The 13,814-nt window shown below is 39.9% G+C and overlaps 25 non-coding genes and 3 pseudogenes across 25 annotated transcripts; all 28 read left to right on the top strand.

Moving 5' to 3' along the window:
* Positions 1-301: 301 nt before the first annotated feature.
* LOC146034024 (5S ribosomal RNA) lies at positions 302-420 on the top strand. The gene has a single exon (XR_014459431.1). It is a non-coding gene; the product is annotated as a 5S ribosomal RNA (ribosomal RNA).
* A 346-nt stretch (positions 421-766) lies between these two features.
* Positions 767-885, top strand: LOC146028351 (5S ribosomal RNA; annotated as a pseudogene).
* Positions 886-1,225: 340 nt separating this feature from the next.
* LOC146027851 (5S ribosomal RNA) lies at positions 1,226-1,344 on the top strand (annotated as a pseudogene).
* Positions 1,345-1,689: 345 nt separating this feature from the next.
* Positions 1,690-1,808, top strand: LOC146032429 (5S ribosomal RNA). Its single transcript, XR_014457864.1, has one exon. It is a non-coding gene; the product is annotated as a 5S ribosomal RNA (ribosomal RNA).
* A 347-nt stretch (positions 1,809-2,155) lies between these two features.
* Positions 2,156-2,274, top strand: LOC146030517 (5S ribosomal RNA). The gene has a single exon (XR_014456008.1). It is a non-coding gene; the product is annotated as a 5S ribosomal RNA (ribosomal RNA).
* Positions 2,275-2,619: 345 nt separating this feature from the next.
* LOC146028503 (5S ribosomal RNA) lies at positions 2,620-2,728 on the top strand (annotated as a pseudogene).
* Positions 2,729-3,075: 347 nt separating this feature from the next.
* On the top strand, positions 3,076-3,194 carry LOC146030986 (5S ribosomal RNA). Its single transcript, XR_014456465.1, has one exon. It is a non-coding gene; the product is annotated as a 5S ribosomal RNA (ribosomal RNA).
* Positions 3,195-3,539: 345 nt separating this feature from the next.
* Positions 3,540-3,658, top strand: LOC146032843 (5S ribosomal RNA). Its single transcript, XR_014458259.1, has one exon. It is a non-coding gene; the product is annotated as a 5S ribosomal RNA (ribosomal RNA).
* Positions 3,659-4,003: 345 nt separating this feature from the next.
* Positions 4,004-4,122, top strand: LOC146031229 (5S ribosomal RNA). Its single transcript, XR_014456701.1, has one exon. It is a non-coding gene; the product is annotated as a 5S ribosomal RNA (ribosomal RNA).
* A 345-nt stretch (positions 4,123-4,467) lies between these two features.
* On the top strand, positions 4,468-4,586 carry LOC146033405 (5S ribosomal RNA). Its single transcript, XR_014458815.1, has one exon. It is a non-coding gene; the product is annotated as a 5S ribosomal RNA (ribosomal RNA).
* Positions 4,587-4,928: 342 nt separating this feature from the next.
* Positions 4,929-5,047, top strand: LOC146030655 (5S ribosomal RNA). Its single transcript, XR_014456146.1, has one exon. It is a non-coding gene; the product is annotated as a 5S ribosomal RNA (ribosomal RNA).
* A 946-nt stretch (positions 5,048-5,993) lies between these two features.
* On the top strand, positions 5,994-6,112 carry LOC146032842 (5S ribosomal RNA). Its single transcript, XR_014458258.1, has one exon. It is a non-coding gene; the product is annotated as a 5S ribosomal RNA (ribosomal RNA).
* Positions 6,113-6,457: 345 nt separating this feature from the next.
* LOC146031480 (5S ribosomal RNA) lies at positions 6,458-6,576 on the top strand. The gene has a single exon (XR_014456947.1). It is a non-coding gene; the product is annotated as a 5S ribosomal RNA (ribosomal RNA).
* Positions 6,577-6,921: 345 nt separating this feature from the next.
* LOC146031801 (5S ribosomal RNA) lies at positions 6,922-7,040 on the top strand. Its single transcript, XR_014457255.1, has one exon. It is a non-coding gene; the product is annotated as a 5S ribosomal RNA (ribosomal RNA).
* A 345-nt stretch (positions 7,041-7,385) lies between these two features.
* Positions 7,386-7,504, top strand: LOC146033547 (5S ribosomal RNA). The gene has a single exon (XR_014458956.1). It is a non-coding gene; the product is annotated as a 5S ribosomal RNA (ribosomal RNA).
* A 345-nt stretch (positions 7,505-7,849) lies between these two features.
* On the top strand, positions 7,850-7,968 carry LOC146033185 (5S ribosomal RNA). The gene has a single exon (XR_014458595.1). It is a non-coding gene; the product is annotated as a 5S ribosomal RNA (ribosomal RNA).
* Positions 7,969-8,313: 345 nt separating this feature from the next.
* On the top strand, positions 8,314-8,432 carry LOC146034090 (5S ribosomal RNA). The gene has a single exon (XR_014459497.1). It is a non-coding gene; the product is annotated as a 5S ribosomal RNA (ribosomal RNA).
* Positions 8,433-8,777: 345 nt separating this feature from the next.
* On the top strand, positions 8,778-8,896 carry LOC146031403 (5S ribosomal RNA). The gene has a single exon (XR_014456870.1). It is a non-coding gene; the product is annotated as a 5S ribosomal RNA (ribosomal RNA).
* A 345-nt stretch (positions 8,897-9,241) lies between these two features.
* LOC146030654 (5S ribosomal RNA) lies at positions 9,242-9,360 on the top strand. Its single transcript, XR_014456144.1, has one exon. It is a non-coding gene; the product is annotated as a 5S ribosomal RNA (ribosomal RNA).
* A 345-nt stretch (positions 9,361-9,705) lies between these two features.
* Positions 9,706-9,824, top strand: LOC146032995 (5S ribosomal RNA). Its single transcript, XR_014458406.1, has one exon. It is a non-coding gene; the product is annotated as a 5S ribosomal RNA (ribosomal RNA).
* Positions 9,825-10,169: 345 nt separating this feature from the next.
* On the top strand, positions 10,170-10,288 carry LOC146031799 (5S ribosomal RNA). Its single transcript, XR_014457253.1, has one exon. It is a non-coding gene; the product is annotated as a 5S ribosomal RNA (ribosomal RNA).
* Positions 10,289-10,630: 342 nt separating this feature from the next.
* LOC146030653 (5S ribosomal RNA) lies at positions 10,631-10,749 on the top strand. The gene has a single exon (XR_014456143.1). It is a non-coding gene; the product is annotated as a 5S ribosomal RNA (ribosomal RNA).
* A 345-nt stretch (positions 10,750-11,094) lies between these two features.
* Positions 11,095-11,213, top strand: LOC146032994 (5S ribosomal RNA). Its single transcript, XR_014458405.1, has one exon. It is a non-coding gene; the product is annotated as a 5S ribosomal RNA (ribosomal RNA).
* Positions 11,214-11,558: 345 nt separating this feature from the next.
* On the top strand, positions 11,559-11,677 carry LOC146031798 (5S ribosomal RNA). Its single transcript, XR_014457252.1, has one exon. It is a non-coding gene; the product is annotated as a 5S ribosomal RNA (ribosomal RNA).
* Positions 11,678-12,019: 342 nt separating this feature from the next.
* On the top strand, positions 12,020-12,138 carry LOC146030652 (5S ribosomal RNA). Its single transcript, XR_014456142.1, has one exon. It is a non-coding gene; the product is annotated as a 5S ribosomal RNA (ribosomal RNA).
* Positions 12,139-12,483: 345 nt separating this feature from the next.
* On the top strand, positions 12,484-12,602 carry LOC146032993 (5S ribosomal RNA). Its single transcript, XR_014458404.1, has one exon. It is a non-coding gene; the product is annotated as a 5S ribosomal RNA (ribosomal RNA).
* Positions 12,603-12,948: 346 nt separating this feature from the next.
* Positions 12,949-13,067, top strand: LOC146032195 (5S ribosomal RNA). The gene has a single exon (XR_014457639.1). It is a non-coding gene; the product is annotated as a 5S ribosomal RNA (ribosomal RNA).
* A 342-nt stretch (positions 13,068-13,409) lies between these two features.
* Positions 13,410-13,529, top strand: LOC146034782 (5S ribosomal RNA). Its single transcript, XR_014460186.1, has one exon. It is a non-coding gene; the product is annotated as a 5S ribosomal RNA (ribosomal RNA).
* Positions 13,530-13,814: the final 285 nt, after the last annotated feature.

The raw sequence follows: 13,814 nt of genomic DNA, 5'->3' as shown, positions 1-13,814 counted from the left end.
AATTGGAAACTTTTTCTTTTTATTGCCGATACAGACATTTGGAAGAGGTCAAACAGACACAATAGCCATCACCTAAAAACTTACCACACTGTTTCGGCCCAATTCCAACTGCTTTTGGCAGCTAAACAGTGTTGAGCCTCTTTAGTAGATTATTTGAGACCACCTGCTTATATCATGTCCTGTAGGTCTTTTTACATTACCAACACATGATTTTTTTTAGTAAGCTAAAACAGTTAGGAAACATTTTTATTAGCTTACCTGGTTATAGAAGTAGAAGAGGGCAAAATAGTGCCTGTCTTTCACCTACAGCCATACCACATTGGATACGCGCAATCTCGTCTGATCTTGGAAGGTAAGCAGTGTTGGGCCTGGTTGGTACTTGGGTGGGAGACCACATGGGAACACCAGGTGCTGTAGGTTTTTCCCATTACTGACAAATTGTTTTTATTCTCTAGCTTTTTAAATTGGAAACTTTTTTCTCTTTATTGCCAGTACAGACATTTGGAAGAGGTCAAACAGACACAATAGCCATCACCTAAAAAATTACCACACTGTTTAGGCCCAATTCCAACTGCTTTTGGCAGCTAAACAGTGTTTAGCCTCTTTAGTAGTTTCATTTGAGACCACCTGCTAATATCATGTCCTGTAGGTCTTTTTACATTACCAACACATGATTTTTTTCAGTAAGCCAATACAATTAGGAAACTTTTTTATTAGCTTACCTGTAGATAGAAGTAGAAGAGGGCAAAAAAAATGGCTGTATCTCACCTACACCTATACCACATTGGGTAGGCCCAATCTCATCTGATCTTGGAAGCTAAGCAGTGTTGGGCCTGTTTAGTACTTAGGTGGGAGACCACATGGGAACACCAGGTGCTGTAGGTTTTTCCCATTACTGGCAAATTGTTTTTATTCTCTAGCTATTTAAATTGGAAACTTTTTTTATTGCTAGTACAGACATTTGGAAGAGGTCAAACAGACACAATAGCCATCACCTAAAAACTTACTAAACTGGTTAGGCCCAATTCCAACTGCTTTTGGCAGCTAAACAGTGTTGAGCCTCTTTAGAAGATTAATTTGAGACCACCTGCTAATATCATGTCCTGTTGGTCTTTTTACATTACCAACACATGATTTTTTTCTGTAAGCCAAAACAGTTAGGAAACTTTTTTATTAGCTTACCTGGTTATGGAAGTAGAAGAGGGCAAAAAAGTGCCTATATCTCACCTACAGCCATACAACATTGGATACGCCCAATATCATCTGATCTTGGAAGCTAAGCAGTGATGGGCCTGGTTAGTACTTGGGTGGGTGACCACATGGGAATACCAGGTGCTGTATGTTTTTTCCCATTAGTGGCAAGTTGTTTTTATTCTCTAGCTATTTAAATTGGAAACTTTTTCTTTTTATTGCCAATACAGACATTTAGGAGAGGTCAAACAGTCACAATAGCCATCACCTAAAAACTTACCACACTGTTTAGGCCCAATTCCAACTGATTTTGGCAGCTAAACATTGTTGAGCCTCTTTAGTGGTTTTATTTGAGACCACCTGCTTATATCATGTCCTGTAGGTCTTTTTACATTACCAACACATGATTTTTTTCAGTAAGCCAATACAGTTAGGAAACTTTTTTATTAGCTTACCTGGTTATAAAAGTAGAAGAGGGCAAAAAAGTGCCGGTATCTCACCTACAGCCATACCACATTGGATACGCCCAATCTCGTCTGATCTTGGAAGCTAAGCAGTGTTGGGCCTGGTTAGTACTTGGGTGGGAGACCACATGGGAACACCAGGTGCTGTAGGTTTTTTCCCATTACTGGCAAATTGTTTTTATTCTCTTGATATTTAAATTGGAAACTTTTTATTTTTATTGCCAGTACAGACATTTGGAAGAGGTCAAACAGACACAATAGCCATCACCTAAAAACTTACCACACATTGTTTAGGCCCAATTCCAACTGCTTTTGGCAGCTAAACAGTGTTGAGCCTCTTTAGTAGTTTAATTTGAGACCACCTGCTTATATCATGTCCTGTAGATCTTTTTACATTACCAACACATGATTTTTTTCAGTAAGCCAAAACAGTTAGGAAACTTTTTTATTAGCTTACCTGGTTATAGAAGTAGAAGAGGGCAAAAAAGTGTCTGTATCTCACCTACAGCCATACCACATTGGATACGCCCAATCTCATCTGATCTTGGAAGCTAAGCAGTGTTGGGCCTGGTTAGTACTTGGGTGGGAGACCACATGGGAACACCAGGTGCTGTAGGTTTTTTCCCATTACTGGCAAATTGTTTTTATTCTCTAGCTTTTTGAATTAGAAACTTATTTTTTTATTGCCAAAACAGACATTTGGGAGAGGTCAAACAGACACAATAGCCATCACCTAAAGACTTACCACACTGTTTCGGCCAAAATCCAACTGCTTTTGGCAGCTAAACAGTGTTGAGCCTCTTTAGTAGTTTAATTTGAGACCACCTGCTAATATTATGTCATGTAGGTCTTTTTACATTACCAACACATGATTTTTTTTCAGTAAGCCAATACAGTTAGGAAACTTTGTTATTAGCTTACTTGGTTATAGAAGTAGAAGAGGGCAAAAAAGTGCCTGTATCTCACCTACAGCCATACCACATTGGATACACCTGATCTTGGAAGCTAAGCAGTGTTGGGCCTGGTTAGTACTTGGGTGGGAGACCACATGGGAACACCAGGTGCTGTAGGTTTTTTCCCATTACTGGCAAATTGTTTTTATTCTCTTGATATTTAAATTGGAAACTTTTTATTTTTATTGCCAGTACAGACATTTGGAAGAGGTCAAACAGACACAATAGCCATCACCTAAAAACTTACCACACATTGTTTAGGCCCAATTCCAACTGCTTTTGGCAGCTAAACAGTGTTGAGCCTCTTTAGTAGTTTAATTTGAGACCACCTGCTTATATCATGTCCTGTAGATCTTTTTACATTACCAACACATGATTTTTTTCAGTAAGCCAAAACAGTTAGGAAACTTTTTTATTAGCTTACCTGGTTATAGAAGTAGAAGAGGGCAAAAAAGTGTCTGTATCTCACCTACAGCCATACCACATTGGATATGCCCAATCTCGTCTGATCTTGGAAGCTAAGCAGTGTTGGGCCTGGTTAGTACTTGGGTGGGAGACCACATGGGAACACCAGGTGCTGTAGGTTTTTTCCCATTACTGGCAAATTGTTTTTATTCTCTAGCTATTTAAATTGGAAACTTTTTCTTTTTATTGCCAATACAGACATTTGGGAGAGGTCAAACAGACACAATAGTCATCACCTAAAGACTTACCACACTGTTTCGGCCCAATTCCAACTGCTTTTGGCAGCTAAACAGTGTTGAGCCTCTTTAGTAGATTAATTTGAGACCACCTGCTTATATCATATCATGTAGATCTTTTTACATTACCAACACATGATTTTTTTCAGTAAGCCAAAACAGTTAGGAAACTTTTTTATTAACTTACCTGGTTATAGAAGTAGAAGAGGGCAAAAAAGTGCCTGTATCTCACCTACAGCCATACCACATTGGATATGCCTAATCTCGTCTGATCTTGGAAGCTAAGCAGTGTTGGGCCTGGTTAGTACTTGGGTGGGAGACCATATGGGAACACCAGGTGCTGTAGGTTTTTTCCCATTACTGGCAAATTGTTTTTATTCTCTAGCTATTTAAATTGGAAACTTTTTCTTTTTATTGCCGATACAGACATTTGGGAGAGGTCAAACAAATACAATAGTCATCACTTAAAGACTTACCACACTGTTTCGGCCCAATTCCAACTGCTTTTGGCAGCTAAACAGTGTTGAGCCTCTTTAGTAGATTAATTTGAGACCACCTGCTTATATCATGTCATGTAGGTCTTTTTACATTACCAACACATGATTTTTTTCAGTAAGCCAAAACAGTTAGGAAACTTTTTTATTAACTTACCTGGTTATAGAAGTAGAAGAGGGCAAAAAAGTGCCTGTATCTCACCTACAGCCATACCACGTTGGATACGCCCAATCTCGTCTGATCTTGGAAGCTAAGCAGTGTTGGGCCTGGTTAGTACTTAGGTGGGAGACCACATGGGAACACCAGGTGCTGTAGGTTTTTTCCCATTACTGGCAAATTGTTTTGATTCTCTAGCTATTTAAATTGGAAACTTTTTCTTTTTATTGCCGATACAGACATTTGGAAGAGGTCAAACAGACACAATAGCCATCACCTAAAAACTTACCACACTGTTTCGGCCCAATTCCAACTGCTTTTGGCAGCTAAACAGTGTTGAGCCTCTTTAGTAGATTAATTTGAGACCACCTGCTTATATCATGTCCTGTAGGTCTTTTTACATTACCAACACATGATTTTTTTCAGTAAGCCAAAACTGTTAGGAAACTTTTTTATTAGCTTACCTGGTTATAGAAGTAGAAGAGGGCAAAAAAGTGCTTGTATTTCACCTACAGCCATACCACATTGGATACGCCCAATCTCGTCTGATCTTGGAAGCTAAGCAGTGTTGGGCCTGGTTAGTACTTGGGTGGGAGACCACATGGGAACACCCGGTGCTGTAGAATTTTTTCCATTACAGGCAAATTGTTTTTATTCTCTAGCTATTTAAATTGGAAACTTTTTTTTATTGCCAGTACAGACATTTGGAAGAGGTCAAACAGACACAATAGCCATCACCTAAAAACTTACCACACTGTTTAGGCCCAATTCCAACTGCTTTTGGCAGCTAAACAGTGTTGAGCCTCTTTAGTAGATTAATTTGAGACCACCTGCTTATATCATGTCCTGTAGGTCTTTTTACATTACCAACACATGATTTTTTTCAGTAAGCCAAAACAGTTAGGAAACATTTTTATTAGCTTACCTGGTTATAGAAGTAGAAGAGGGCAAAATAGTGCCTGTATCTCACCTACAGCCATACCACATTGGATACGCCCAATCTCGTCTGATCTTGGAAGCTAAGCAGTGTTGGGCCTGGTTAGTACTTGGGTGGGAGACCATATGGGAACACCAGGTGCTGTAGGTTTTTTCCCATTACTGGCAAATTGTTTTTATTCTCTAGCTATTTAAATTGGAAACTTTTTCTTTTTATTGCCGATACAGACATTTGGGAGAGGTCAAACAGACACAATAGTCATCACCTAAAGACTTACCACATTGTTTCGGCCCAATTCCAACTGCTTTTGGCAGCTAAACAGTGTTGAGCCTCTTTAGTAGATTAATTTGAGACCACCTGCTTATATCATGTCATGTAGGTCTTTTTACGGTACTTGTGAGTTATCCGGGCGTCCGATTTTAAAATCGGGTCGGATCGGGACATCGCATCGCATCGCATGCGACCATCGGATGCGATGCGATGGGATGACCCGATTTTTCCATAGGAATCAATGTTAAAATGGACTGAGTCCATTTTAACATGGAATTCAATGGGAAAAACGGGTCCTTTTCATACCCCTGCTATCCAAGTGGGCATGGAGTTGGATATAAACCTGTGGCGAGCGTAGCGAGCCACCGAGCCCGAAGCGTGGCGAGCGTAGCGAGCCCCGCGAGGGGACACGGAATACCGTCCCCTCGCGGGGCTCGCTTCGCTCTCCACGCTTCGTGCTCGGTGGCTCGCTACGCTCGCCACAGGTTTATATCCAACTCCATGCCCACTTGGATAGTAGGGGTATGAAAAGGACCCCTTTTTCCATAGGAATCATTTTAACATTGATTCCTATGGAAAAATCGGGTCATCGCATCCGATGGTCGGATGCGATGCGATGCGATGCGATATCGTATCGCATCGCATCGGATTGTATGCCTTAACTTAAGGCATACAATCAAAAAATCGGGAGCCCGGATAACTCACAAGTACCCTTTTTACATTACCAACACATGATTTTTTTCAGTAAGCCAAAACAGTTAGGAAGCTTTTTTATTAACTTACCTGGTTATAGAAGTAGAAGAGGGCAATAAAGTGCCTGTATCTCACCTACAGCCATACCACATTGGATATGCCTAATCTCGTCTGATCTTGGAAGCTAAGCAGTGTTGGGCCTGGTTAGTACTTGGGTGGGAGACCATATGGGAACACCAGGTGCTGTAGGTTTTTTCCCATTACTGGCAAATTGTTTTTATTCTCTAGCTATTTAAATTGGAAACTTTTTCTTTTTATTGCCGATACAGACATTTGGGAGAGGTCAAACAGACACAATAGTCATCAGCTAAAGACTTACCACACTGTTTCGGCCCAATTCCAACTGCTTTTGGCAGCTAAACAGTATTGAGCCTCTTTAGTAGATTCATTTGAGACCACCTGCTTATATCATGTCCTGTAGGTCTTTTTACATTACCAACACATGATTTTTTTCAGTAAGCCAATACAGTTAGGAAACTTTTTTATTAACTTGCCTGGTTATAGAAGTAGAAGAGGGCAAAAAAGTGTCTGTATCTCACCTACAGCCATACCACATTGGATACGCCCAATCTCGTCTGATCTTGGAAGCGAAGCAGTGTTGGGCCTGGTTAGTACTTAGGTGGGAGACCACATGGGAACACCAGGTGCTGTAGGTTTTTTCCCATTACTGGCAAATTGTTTTGATTCTCTAGCTATTTAAATTGGAAACTTTTTCTTTTTATAGCCGATACAGACATTTGGAAGAGGTCAAACAGACACAATAGCCATCTTCTAAAAACTTACCACACTGTTTCGGCCCAATTCCAACTGCTTTTGGCAGCTAAACAGTGTTGAGCCTCTTTAGTAGATTAATTTGAGACCACCTGCTTATATCATGTCCTGTAGGTCTTTTTACATTACCAACACATGATTTTTTTCAGTAAGCCAAAACTGTTAGGAAACTTTTTTATTAGCTTACCTGGTTATAGAAGTAGAAGAGGGCAAAAAAGTGCTTGTATTTCACCTACAGCCATACCACATTGGATACGCCCAATCTCGTCTGATCTTGGAAGCTAAGCAGTGTTGGGCCTGGTTAGTACTTGGGTGGGAGACCACATGGGAACACCCGGTGCTGTAGGATTTTTTCCATTACTGGCAAATTGTTTTTATTCTCTAGCTATTTAAATTGGAAACTTTTTCTTTTTATTGCCGATACAGACATTTGGGAGAGGTCAAACAGACACAATAGTCATCACCTAAAGACTTACCACACTGTTTCGGCCCAATTCCAACTGCTTTTGGCAGCTAAACAGTGTTGAGCCTCCTTAGTAGATTAATTTGAGACCACCTGCTTATATCATGTCATGTAGGTCTTTTTACATTACCAACACATGATTTTTTTCAGTAAGCCAAAACAGTTAGGAAACTTTTTTATTAACTTACCTGGTTATAGAAGTAGAAGAGGGCAAAAAAGTGCCTGTATCTCACTTACAGCCATACCACATTGGATATGCCTAATCTCGTCTGATCTTGGAAGCTAAGCAGTGTTGGGCCTGGTTAGTACTTGGGTGGGAGACCATATGGGAACACCAGGTGCTGTAGGTTTTTTCCCATTACTGGCAAATTGTTTTTATTCTCTAGCTATTTAAATTGGAAACTTTTTCTTTTTATTGCCGATACAGACATTTGGGAGAGGTCAAACAGACACAATAGTCATCACCGAAAGACTTACCACACTGTTTCAGCCCAATTCCAACTGCTTTTGGCAGCTAAACAGTGTTGAGCCTCTTTAGTAGATTAATTTGAGACCACCTGCTTATATCATGTCATGTAGGTCTTTTTACATTACCAACACATGATTTTTTTCAGTAAGCCAATACAGTTAGGAAACTTTTTTATTAACTTACCTGGTTATAGAAGTAGAAGAGGGCAAAAAAGTGCCTTAATCTCACCTATAGCCATACCACTTTGGATACGCCCAATCTCGTCTGATCTTGGAAGGTAAGCAGTGTTGGGCCTGGTTAGTACTTAGGTGGGAGACCACATGGGAACACCAGGTGCTGTAGGTTTTTTCCCATTACTGGCAAATTGTTTTGATTCTCTAGCTATTTAAATTGGAAACTTTTTCTTTTTATTGCCGATACAGACATTTGGAAGAGGTCAAACAGACACAATAGCCATCACCTAAAAACTTACCACACTGTTTCGGCCCAATTCCAACTGCTTTTGTCAGCTAAACAGTGTTGAGCCTCTTTAGTAGATTAATTTGAGACCACCTGCTTAAATCATGTCCTGTAGGTCTTTTTACATTACCAACACATGATTTTTTTCAGTAAGCCAAAACAGTTAGGAAACTTTTTTATTAACTTACCTGGTTATAGAAGTAGAAGAGGGCAAAAAAGTGCCTGAATCTCAACTACAGCCATACCACATTGGATATGCCTAATCTCGTCTGATCTTGGAAGCTAAGCAGTGTTGGGCCTGGTTAGTACTTGGGTGGGAGACCATATGGGAACACCAGGTGCTGTAGGTTTTTTCCCATTACTGGCAAATTATTTTTATTCTCTAGCTATTTAAATTGGAAACTTTTTCTTTTTATTGCCGATACAGACATTTGGGAGAGGTCAAACAGACACAATAGCCATCACCTAAAGACTTACCACACTGTTTCGGCCCAATTCCAACTGCTTTTGGCAGCTAAACAGTGTTGAGCCTCTTTAGTAGATTAATTTGAGACCACCTGCTTATATCATGTCCTGTAGGTCTTTTTACATTACCAACACATGATTTTTTTCAGTAAGCCAATACAGTTAGGAAACTTTTTTATTAACTTACCTGGTTATAGAAGTAGAAGAGGGCAAAAAAGTGCCTGTGTCTCACCTACAGCCATACCACATTGGCTACGCCCAATCTCGTCTGATCTTGGAAGCTAAGCAGTGTTGGGCCTGGTTAGTACTTAGGTGGGAGACCACATGGGAACACCAGGTGCTGTAGGTTTTTTCCCATTACTGGCAAATTGTTTTGATTCTCTAGCTATTTAAATTGGAAACTTTTTCTTTTTATTGCCAGTACAGACATTTGGAAGAGGTCAAACAGACACAATAGCCATCACCTAAAAACTTACCACACTGTTTAGGCCCAATTCCAACTGCTTTTGGCAGCTAAACAGTGTTGAGCCTCTTTAGTAGATTAATTTGAGACCACCTGCTTATATCATGTCCTGTAGGTCTTTTTACATTACCAACACATGATTTTTTTCAGTAAGCCAAAACAGTTAGGAAACATTTTTATTAGCTTACCTGGTTATAGAAGTAGAAGAGGGCAAAATAGTGCCTGTATCTCACCTACAGCCATACCACATTGGATACGCCCAATCTCGTCTGATCTTGGAAGCTAAGCAGTGTTGGGCCTGGTTAGTACTTGGGTGGGAGACCATATGGGAACACCAGGTGCTGTAGGTTTTTTCCCATTACTGGCAAATTGTTTTTATTCTCTAGCTATTTAAATTGGAAACTTTTTCTTTTTATTGCCGATACAGACATTTGGGAGAGGTCAAACAGACACAATAGTCATCACCTAAAGACTTACCACACTGTTTCGGCCCAATTCCAACTGCTTTTGGCAGCTAAACAGTGTTGAGCCTATTTAGTAGATTAATTTGAGACCACCTGCTTATATCATGTCATGTAGGTCTTTTTACATTACCAACACATGATTTTTTTCAGTAAGCCAAAACAGTTAGGAAACTTTTTTATTAACTTACCTGGTTATAGAAGAAGAAGAGGGCAAAAAAGTGCCTGTATCTCACCTACAGCCATACCACATTGGATACGCCCAATCTCGTCTGATCTTGGAAGCTGAGCAGTGTTGGGCCTGGTTAGTACTTAGGTGGGAGACCACATGGGAACACCAGGTGCTGTAGGTTTTTTCCCATTACTGGCAAATTGTTTTGATTCTCTAGCTATTTAAATTGGAAACTTTTTCTTTTTATTGCCGATACAGACATTTGGGAGAGGTCAAACAGACACAATAGCCATCACCTAAAAACTTACCACACTGTTTCGGCCCAATTCCAACTGCTTTTGGCAGCTAAACAGTGTTGAGCCTCTTTAGTAGATTAATTTGAGACCACCTGCTTATATCATGTCCTGTAGGTCTTTTTACATTACCAACACATGATTTTTTTCAGTAAGCCAAAACTGTTAGGAAACTTTTTTATTAGCTTACCTGGTTATAGAAGTAGAAGAGGGCAAAAAAGTGCTTGTATTTCACCTACAGCCATACCACATTGGATACGCCCAATCTCGTCTGATCTTGGAAGCTAAGCAGTGTTGGGCCTGGTTAGTACTTGGGTGGGAGACCACATGGGAACACCCGGTGCTGTAGGATTTTTTCCATTACTGGCAAATTGTTTTTATTCTCTAGCTATTTAAATTGGAAACTTTTTTTTATTGCCAGTACAGACATTTGGAAGAGGTCAAACAGACACAATAGCCATCACCTAAAAACTTACCACACTCTTTAGGCCCAATTCCAACTGCTTTTGGCAGCTAAACAGTGTTGAGCCTCTTTAGTAGATTAATTTGAGACCACCTGCTTATATCATGTCCTGTAGGTCTTTTTACATTACCAACACATGATTTTTTTCAGTAAGCCAAAACAGTTAGGAAACATTTTTATTAGCTTACCTGGTTATAGAAGTAGAAGAGGGCAAAATAGTGCCTGTATCTCACCTACAGCCATACCACATTGGATACGCCCAATCTCGTCTGATCTTGGAAGCTAAGCAGTGTTGGGCCTGGTTAGTACTTGGGTGGGAGACCATATGGGAACACCAGGTGCTGTAGGTTTTTTCCCATTACTGGCAAATTGTTTTTATTCTCTAGCTATTTAAATTGGAAACTTTTTCTTTTTATTGCCGATACAGACATTTGGGAGAGGTCAAACAGACACAATAGTCATCACCTAAAGACTTACCACACTGTTTCGGCCCAATTCCAACTGCTTTTGGCAGCTAAACAGTGTTGAGCCTATTTAGTAGATTAATTTGAGACCACCTGCTTATATCATGTCATGTAGGTCTTTTTACATTACCAACACATGATTTTTTTCAGTAAGCCAAAACAGTTAGGAAACTTTTTTATTAACTTACCTGGTTATAGAAGAAGAAGAGGGCAAAAAAGTGCCTGTATCTCACCTACAGCCATACCACATTGGATACGCCCAATCTCGTCTGATCTTGGAAGCTGAGCAGTGTTGGGCCTGGTTAGTACTTAGGTGGGAGACCACATGGGAACACCAGGTGCTGTAGGTTTTTTCCCATTACTGGCAAATTGTTTTGATTCTCTAGCTATTTAAATTGGAAACTTTTTCTTTTTATTGCCGATACAGACATTTGGGAGAGGTCAAACAGACACAATAGCCATCACCTAAAAACTTACCACACTGTTTCGGCCCAATTCCAACTGCTTTTGGCAGCTAAACAGTGTTGAGCCTCTTTAGTAGATTAATTTGAGACCACCTGCTTATATCATGTCCTGTAGGTCTTTTTACATTACCAACACATGATTTTTTTCAGTAAGCCAAAACTGTTAGGAAACTTTTTTATTAGCTTACCTGGTTATAGAAGTAGAAGAGGGCAAAAAAGTGCTTGTATTTCACCTACAGCCATACCACATTGGATACGCCCAATCTCGTCTGATCTTGGAAGCTAAGCAGTGTTGGGCCTGGTTAGTACTTGGGTGGGAGACCACATGGGAACACCCGGTGCTGTAGGATTTTTTCCATTACTGGCAAATTGTTTTTATTCTCTAGCTATTTAAATTGGAAACTTTTTTTTATTGCCAGTACAGACATTTGGAAGAGGTCAAACAGACACAATAGCCATCACCTAAAAACTTACCACACTCTTTAGGCCCAATTCCAACTGCTTTTGGCAGCTAAACAGTGTTGAGCCTCTTTAGTAGATTAATTTGAGACCACCTGCTTATATCATGTCCTGTAGGTCTTTTTACATTACCAACACATGATTTTTTTCAGTAAGCCAAAACAGTTAGGAAACATTTTTATTAGCTTACCTGGTTATAGAAGTAGAAGAGGGCAAAATAGTGCCTGTATCTCACCTACAGCCATACCACATTGGATACGCCCAATCTCGTCTGATCTTGGAAGCTAAGCAGTGTTGGGCCTGGTTAGTACTTGGGTGGGAGACCATATGGGAACACCAGGTGCTGTAGGTTTTTTCCCATTACTGGCAAATTGTTTTTATTCTCTAGCTATTTAAATTGGAAACTTTTTCTTTTTATTGCCGATACAGACATTTGGGAGAGGTCAAACAGACACAATAGTCATCACCTAAAGACTTACCACACTGTTTCGGCCCAATTCCAACTGCTTTTGGCAGCTAAACAGTGTTGAGCCTATTTAGTAGATTAATTTGAGACCACCTGCTTATATCATGTCATGTAGGTATTTTTACATTACCAACACATGATTTTTTTCAGTAAGCCAAAACAGTTAGGAAACTTTTTTATTAACTTACCTGGTTATAGAAGAAGAAGAGGGCAAAAAAGTGCCTGTATCTCACCTACAGCCATACCACATTGGATACGCCCAATCTCGTCTGATCTTGGAAGCTGAGCAGTGTTGGGCCTGGTTAGTACTTAGGTGGGAGACCACATGGGAACACCAGGTGCTGTAGGTTTTTTTCCCATTACTGGCAAATTGTTTTGATTCTCTAGCTATTTAAATTGGAAACTTTTTCTTTTTATTGCCGATACAGACATTTGGGAGAGGTCAAAAAGACACAATAGCCATCACCTAAAAACTTACCACACTGTTTCGGCCCAATTCCAACTGCTTTTGGCAGCTAAACAGTGTTGAGCCTCTTTAGTAGATTAATTTGAGACCACCTGCTTATATCATGTCCTGTAGGTCTTTTTACATTACCAACACATGATTTTTTTCAGTAAGCCAAAACTGTTAGGAAACTTTTTTATTAGCTTACCTGGTTATAGAAGTAGAAGAGGGCAAAAAAGTGCTTGTATTTCACCTACAGCCATACCACATTGGATACGCCCAATCTCGTCTGATCTTGGAAGCTAAGCAGTGTTGGGCCTGGTTAGTACTTTGGTGGGAGACCACATGGGAACACCCGGTGCTGTAGGATTTTTTCCATTACTGGCAAATTGTTTTTATTCTCTAGCTATTTAAATTGGAAACTTTTTTTTATTGCCAGTACAGACATTTGGAAGAGGTCAAACAGACACAATAGCCATCACCTAAAAACTTACCACACTGTTTCGGCCCAATTCCAACTGCTTTTGGCAGCTAAACAGTGTTGAGCCTCTTTAGTAGATTAATTTGAGACCACCTGCTTATATCATGTCATGTGGGTCTTTTTACATTACCAACACATGATTTTTTTCAGTAAGCCAATACAGTTAGGAAACTTTTTTATTAACTTACCTGGTTATAGAAGTAGAAGAGGGCAAAAAAGTGCCTGTATCTCACCTACAGCCATACCACATTGGATAGGCCCAATCTCGTCTGATCTTGGAAGCTAAGCAGTGTTGGGCCTGGTTAGTACTTAGGTGGGAGACCACATGGGAACACCCAGGTGCTGTAGGTTTTTTCCCATTACTGGCAAATTGTTTTGATTCTCTAGCTATTTAAATTGGAAACTTATTCTTTTTATTGCCGATACAGACATTTGGAAGAGGTCAAACAGACACAATAGCAATCACCTAAAAACTTACCACACTGTTTCGGCCCAATTCCAACTGCTTTTGGCAGCTAAACAGTGTTGAGCCTCTTTAGTAGATTAATTTGAGACCACCTGCTTATATCATGTCCTGTAGGTCTTTTTACATTACCAACACATGATTTTTTTCAGTAAGCCAAAACAGTTAGGAAA

This window comes from Crinia signifera, chromosome 8 (genome assembly GCF_055691185.1).
Source record: "Crinia signifera chromosome 8, ASM5569118v1, whole genome shotgun sequence".
In the NCBI taxonomy this organism is placed as follows: Eukaryota; Metazoa; Chordata; class Amphibia; order Anura; family Myobatrachidae; genus Crinia; species Crinia signifera.
Note: the sequence above shows the minus strand (reverse complement) of the source record. Positions and strands in the feature narration are given on the sequence as shown.